A 7852-nucleotide genomic window follows, 5' to 3' on the forward strand; every position below is an offset into this window, starting at 1 on the left:
CTAGAATTGCCCCTGTCCTTAACACATTATTGTCAAGTGGCACGTTTCCTGTTGCAGAAATTAAAAGCCAGATTCATTCATAATATTGGCCTACATGTCTGAAATGTTTTTTTTAATGCAATGTCTTTAGTGTAAATGCATGTAAACATTTCCCCACTATATGAAGCCATGCATTATTATAGCCTACATTATGTATTGATAGGCCTACCACACTAGTTGCGGCAAAGCTAGCCTATAGTTTAATTTTAAGTTTGGTCAGTTGCTGTATGGTACCAGAGGGGTAATCATGACCAAAACCTCTTCTTACTTCTTTCCCTCCTCCTTCACCGATTCAGTACGTATATATGCACACCAATATTCCACTATTACTCCAAATGTGACAATATTCCGAATTTGTCCGAGAGAAAACTCAGATTGAACAGATAGTCTAGCTAGCTGTATCAATTTACCCTGCAGAGATCTGAGGAGAAGTTAACCATAGTCCTCATAAATCCACCAGAGTTTAAAATTCCAACACAAAGAAAGCGGAAGGAAACGGACAAACATGCATCCGGCGGAATTTCCCGTGGCACCGGAGCAATCACAGAAGTGGAACGTCAAGGATATAGACTAGTGTCGTCATGACCCCTTTCATCATCAGCAGCAATCAGCGGCACAATTACTGCCCTATTGAGACATGTTGGGTGTCAACAATAAACTCAGTTAGGGCCAAAAGCCCCAAAAGAACTTTAGTATGATATAGTAGATGTTGTGATATGATATGTAATGTAGGCCTATAGGATGTACAATAATGATGTTGGCTGTTGTAAACTACAGCAATAGAGTCGCCTACATTGCACAGCTGCAGCTCGAATTTTCACTTGAGGCCACATGATGGTGCTGTTTCATATAGTGTGCTAGAATTCGAAATTTGTTAACAGGAGAGTAGCTGCAAACATAATTTCTTAAAGAACCTAGTCTACTGAAATGTGATTGTATGCTCAAATATTAGAATATATAGGCTACAACAGCAAACTGGCACGAGCTTAGAATATAATGTAGAAGTCATGCTTTTAGGAGCTACTTTAAAGACACTTATCTAAAATGTGTTAGAGAGAAGGCCAGCAGACATGTATTACAGGATTTACGATGGAGCATATAACATAAGGCTAAGGGTAGGCCTATATTTATTTATTTATTTTCGTCTTTTTGTAGAGAGTGATAGAAAACATGGGGAGGTAGAGGAGGTCGACATTTGTCATCCTGATGCTAAAACCTACGTAGGTATAAGATTGATTAGTTATGTTATATACAGGCACTGTTATTAAGGAATTATAACTGTGTCTTGAAAAACAAAAAAAAGGCTTTAAGATGGCTTTAATTGTGTATGCTGTTGTGTTTTCTGTTGGATTTTTGCATACTATTTTAGTGCTTAGTATTTTACTGAATGCAGTTGTTGATACATTTTAAAGTGTGTAACTGTATGTCTTGTATAGGGCTTTTCAACATCTACCAGTCAAAGAGATATAAAGGACACATGTTATAATTTGTTTACAGTTCATCAATTGATTGAAATTTGATTATTACTATAATAGATTATTATAAATATAAATATTATAAAATAGCTTGCCAAACATTCTCTATTCATGGCTCCTTAGGCAAAGATATTTTCTCTTTTTGGACTAATGCATCTGGGCTTGTGCATAAACGTTAACTGTTGTGATATGTGACAATGACTGTAAACATATTCTAAAGGAGTGATATGTAGTACAGGTGTTTTGTCAGTAGAGAGCCCTGTACTACAAAAAACAAGCCAGACATACACTCACTCACTTACTCACTCACTAGGCATACTTCTATAGGTTTATAGGACCTATTGAGAAAGTAAGTTTCAAGAGCAGACGTCATAAAGTGCCTTACAATATAAATATTAATTAAGCCTAATTAATATAAATAAATAAAAAGTAAAAGAGCAAGGGACTTGAAATGTAGACATAATGCAACACAAAAAGTATAATTAAATGAGAAACTAAATAAAAGAAAGTACAAAACAAGTGGGTCTTGAGCTGCTTTTTAAAGGTGTCCTCAGTGTCCACAACCCTGTTTAATATTAGGACAAAGCCAATATCATATAGTGCAGTGCACCTCTAAATAAGAAAATCCCATTCCCTTCCATATTTTCTTGTGTATATCCTTTCAGTTTCAACGTCAGTAGCAAGACATGCAATTATACATAATTGCTGTTGTTTATTGAATGTGATAATGGAACCTTTTAAACCCAATCCTTGCATGGCCAAAATTGGTTTGCAATTGTCCTAGCTTGACAACATTTAGAAAACCTTTACCAGTGTCAACAAATGGAGGAAAGGTGGAATCAAAAAAACACTCACATTTAGATTCATTGAGGACTCCCTTCCATGTCTTTAAAATGTGAGAAGAGAATGACAGATAGTTCATTGTATGGGTGACATCAACAGGTTTACTGTTACACATTGTTAATTTAGTTATGAGTAAGTTGGATTCAATCAGTTATACTATATGTCCTCTTTGAATGTATCTTAATACGAATGTGCCATTTTCAGTTTATCTGATCTGTTGGGTGCCAACATTAGAGACTCACTGAGTGCGTAATTATTGTGGATTACAGAGAACAATTACAAAGTAAATATTTACATTTAAAAACCCTGTCATTAAGAAGGACAAAATTAAAAATTAAATACAAATATATGTATTTTGCAGTTATAATTCCCTTTCCAGCTGTAGTCTGTTTGAGGATACTCTAAGCACATCAAGTGAACGTGGTCACACAGGGACAAAGGGTGCACAGGGATTTTGTGCTTGGTCAGGGATGAAATAGGGTGAAATGACAAAGATGACGCATTGTATCAACAATGTTTTTATATCTGTCTTTTCCTCTTTGTGTCTGATAAAAAAACTATAATAAGTAACTACTGAGCAAGACTATAATTATACAACACTTTCTTCACGCACAACAGGAGGCTAGACTGCTCAGCCCTAAATAAATATGACTGGTTCCTTTTGCAAAAGGTCAATAGTGTATAAAGCTTACAAAAAATAAAACTGTCAGGCCACACGCTGATTAGAACAGAAGTCAATATATCTGAAAGCTTTTTAGACAGTAATCATCCCCAAATGCTGTGTGCTGGATATTGGGCACTCAGTCTATACAGATTGTTCCGAGACAGTGTGTTTTGACTCTCTTGTTACTGTAATGAACACTGTTGATTCAGGGTCATGATAACCAATCTTGAAAAAACTCACAATTGAAAGGTACTCTTCACTACATTATGGCCGATCTTACGTTTTCTTATTTGTGCTTTCTCTGCAAGACATGCATGTAGATCTGTTTGGAGGCTACACAACCAATGTCTCATTTTGGGATATTGAACACAATATTATGATGGGCCTATAATCTTTATTTATTTTGTGCAGTGCAAGCGGTAAAGAGCATTAAAGACACTGAGTATAATTATACAGGGGTGTGTACAACAATGTGTTGTAGGATGCATTTTACAACTCTGATGATTGTTAATCGTGTGAGTACAGCGGTAGAACAAGGTAATTCATTCATTCAATTTCACAAAAATTGGGGAATGCTGTATCAATCGTAGTCTTGCATTGCCAGACCTACCTCCACAGTGTGCAAAGGAGGGTCTGGCTAGTCCACACAACATTCCGAGATGGAAGAAAAACGTGCTCTGGTTTATTGGCATTTGTTTAAACCAATCACAATGGTCTTGGGTGGCGCTAAGCACCTGATGGAGCAACGGTCCTCTGCGAAATAGCCTCAGGAAGGCTATTTTATTATTAAAGATATTAAAGCTAGCGGTCTGGATTTACCCTGCAGAGATCTGAGGAGCAGTTAACCATAGTCCTCATAAATCGACCAGCGTTTAGAATGCCAACACAAAGAAAGGGGAAGGTAACGGACATCCGTCTGGAAATTAGGGACATCTGCTGGAATATTCCGCGGCACTTGAACAATCCTGGAAACAAAACGTCGTCGATATAGACCATATCAATCGTGATCATCATCTAATCATCCATCCTTCTTCAACTGCTTATCCGGGGTCGGGTCGCAGGGACAGCAGCTCCAGCAGCTCCTGCAGCTCCAGCACAGGACCCCATACTTCGCTTTCCCGAACCACATTAGCCAACTCTGACTGGGGGATCCCGAGGCGTTTCCAGTTCCAGGGTGGAGATATAATCCCTCCACCTAGTCCTGGGTCTTTCCCGAGGCCTCCTCCCAGCTGGACGTGCCTGGAACACCTCCCTAGGGAGGCGCCCAGGGGGCATCCTTACCAGATGTCAGAACCACCTCAACTGGCTCCTTTCATCACGAAGGAGAAAAGGAGAAAACTCATTTTGGCCTCTTGTACCCTGGATCTTGTTCTTTTGGTCATGGCCCAGCCTTCATGACCATAGGTCATAACCAAATTGACCGGTAGATTGAAAGTTTTGGCTTCTGGCTCAGCTCTCTTTTCGTCACGACGGTGTGGTAAAGCGAATCCAATACTGCTCCCACTGCTCCGATTCTCCAGCCAATCTACCACTCCATTGTCACCTGACTCACCTGACAAGACCCTGAGGTATTTGAACTCCTTCACTTAGGGTAAGGACTCATTGCCCACCCAGAGTAGGCACTCAATCGGTTTCCAGCTGAGAACCATGGCCTAAGATTTAGAGGTGCTAATCCTCATCCTGGCTGCTTCACATTCGACTGCGAACAGATCCAGTAAGTGCTGAAGGACACAGGCCGATGATGCCATCGGGAACACATCATCCGCAAAAAGCAGTGATGAGATCTCTAGTCCACCAAACTGCAACCCCACCCGAACCTGACTATGCCTTGATATCCTGTGCATGAATACCCAAAAAGGTTTGGTAACAAAGCACAGCCCTGGCGGAGGCCAACACCCACCTGGAACGAGTCCTACTAAAGGCTGATTTATTGTATGCTTCTGCGTTAAATTGACGCCGCGGTTACGTACGTAGGTACATGGAGATACCGACCCTACACCGGTAAATGTAACTACACGTCACGGCGACAAGGGCGTAAATCCCAGGGGGGTCGGGGGGGTCAGGACCCCCCATCTAAGGGTTCCCCCCCCCCAGAAATATCATTAAAACAATGCTGTGTATTGTAAATAGCATAATGATGTATAATTAAAATATCTGTGTAAGTAGTAAAACAATACAAACCCCAAAAAATGCTTTTTAAGTTTAGAAACATTTTGAGTCCCCCCTCCCTTGCCTCACAGTGGTTTGGTCCACTGCCTGCTGTATGTCAGGAGTCACATCGGGTAGTGACAGGAATGTAGTAAGTACGCGGTTCAAGGCTATTTTATTCACATTAAACATCGGATGAAGTTTTTCTTTTCTCAAATAGAAATTATGCTGAGTAATTAATGAATTAGTCATGACAAAATGTTCGCTATGTTAGTGTAATATAATGTAGCCTAGCTTGTTGGATAGAAATGCACCCACTACAACCAACGTTACCACGGCGATAAGTCTAACGTTATGTGTGTGAACTGATATTAGGGTTAATATTGAAGATCTACAGTTGTGTTTTGCTCAATATGATGTTAAGTTGCTGATCAGTTAAATATATATCCTCTGTCCCAGAAGAAACCTAATATTTATGTGGAGGACGCAAGATAATTTCATAATTATAATATGACCGCGTGGTGAACCTATGAAACTAACTCATATTTAGACATCTGACATTAAAGATTTGTTGTTGCCCAGATAAAATGACAGGTAATATATAATATAAGATAAAACAGGCATAAGATCCTTTTTCAGTAGGCTTACACCAAAACACCAAAGTAGGCTACAATAAGTCCTCATATCAAGACAATGTGGTAACATCTTTATAAGAATGGGTGCTAATGGAAATACTAACTTCACTATGTCACAGGCAAAGGAGACAGAAAGAACTGAGGAACAGGGAGACCAGGGACAGTCAGGTGTAGAGTCTCAGGGAGACCAGGGACAGTCAGGTGTAGAGTCTCAGGGAGACCAGGGACAGTCAGGTGTAGAGTCTCAGGGAGACCAGGGACAGTCAGGTGTAAAGTCTCAGGGAGACCAGGTACAGTCAGGTGGAGAGTCTCAGGGAGACCAGGGACAGTCAGGTGGAGAGTCTCAGGGAGACCAGGGACAGTCAGGTGGAGTCTCAGGGAGACCAGGGACAGTCAGGTGTAGAGTCTCAGGGAGACCAGGGACAGTCAGGTGGAGAGTCTCAGGGAGACCAGGGACAGTCAGGTGGAGAGTCTCAGGGAGACCAGGGACAGTCAGGTGTAGAGTCTCAGGGAGACCAGGGACAGTCAGGTGGAGAGTCTCAGGGAGACCAGGGACAGTCAGGTGGAGAGTCTCAGGGAGACCAGGGACAGTCAGGTGGAGAGTCTCAGGGAGACCAGGGACAGTCAGGTGGAGAGTCTCAGGGAGACCAGGTACAGTCAGGTGGAGAGTCTCAGGGAGACCAGGGACAGTCAGGTGGAGAGTCTCAGGGAGACCAGGGACAGGTGGAGAGTCTCAGGGAGACCAGGTACAGTCAGGTGGAGAGTCTCAGGGAGACCAGGGACAGTCAGGTGGAGAGTCTCCAGGGACAGGTGGAGAGTCTCAGAAGACCAGGTACAGTCAGGTGGAGAGTCTCAGGGAGACCAGGGACAGTCAGGTGGAGAGTCTCAGGGAGACCAGGGACAGTCAGGTGGAGAGTCTCAGGTAAGTGTGTTGAGCTTAGTTCATATTTTTGGAGGTGTGTGCTGTCAGGGTTAGCAGATGAGCTTTACCAGTAGCTCACTAATTTACATTATGATCAGCTAATTTAACAAGTGTACAAAAGCATTGTATTTCTTTTATATGGGGACACCTTTTGAAAATAAGTAATTATGTTTTAAGGTATTTCTGTGGCTTGATTGTAAACAACTTAAAAATAAATACATGGTTTTAAAGAAGAATATTTTGGTCAATTTAGCCAGCTTTTTCATTAAATCAAGAGAAACACTGAAAAGAAGGATAATGGTACAGTCTCCATGCTACACTAATGGTAGTATTAAGGCTTTCCTCTGTGTACACATGTCCCCCACGAGTATAATTGGCTGTATTATTTGTGTCCCCTTCAAAAATTGCTCTTCCAAAATTTTATTTATTATTGTCCCCCCCTACTGTTAGATCAGATTTACGCCCATGCACGGCGATGCACGTAGCTCGGCCGTGAATTAGCATTGTTGCATTTCCCCCTACTTATTACCTGCTACAGATTTCAGACCATGGTCAGAAATCACAGGAGAGACACTTTGTTTCTCCCAGTATGCCTCTCTAGAGTCCTCGCTCCGAAGCTAATCACTGTCACTCTCTCACTCACTCCCCACGCACACACCCTAACCCTGCTATTCTCTTAAAAAGATCGACGCACACACCAACGCGCAAGAAACTTCAGGCCACTTACATAGGCTACGGCGAAAGCTCTACGAGGAGCCTCCGCAGAACCATTAATGAGCCTTTACTGCCGAGAACCAGGACACAGCTCTCACTTTGGGCATACAGGGATTGGATGGCCCTGAGAATGGACCCCCTCACCCCATACTCCCGCAGTACCTCGTGATCATGTAAAATGTTAAATGCATTTTTAAATAATAAATGTCAAATTTGTTTCAATTTGGGAATCAAGCTTCACATGATCGCCAAAATGTTAGAATTGTGATGAAAAGTACTCTCCAGGAGAAAACATGTGCAGTCATTTTGCTTTGTTGGCTTCATGCCAAAATAACAAGGACGCAGTTTTATATGTGTCCCTGTGTGCCCTTCTATAAAACCACTGCAGTACTAAAGAGAAAGGGATACAAAT

Source organism: Sander lucioperca, chromosome 10 (assembly GCF_008315115.2).
Source record: "Sander lucioperca isolate FBNREF2018 chromosome 10, SLUC_FBN_1.2, whole genome shotgun sequence".
NCBI lineage: Eukaryota > Metazoa > Chordata > Actinopteri > Perciformes > Percidae > Sander > Sander lucioperca.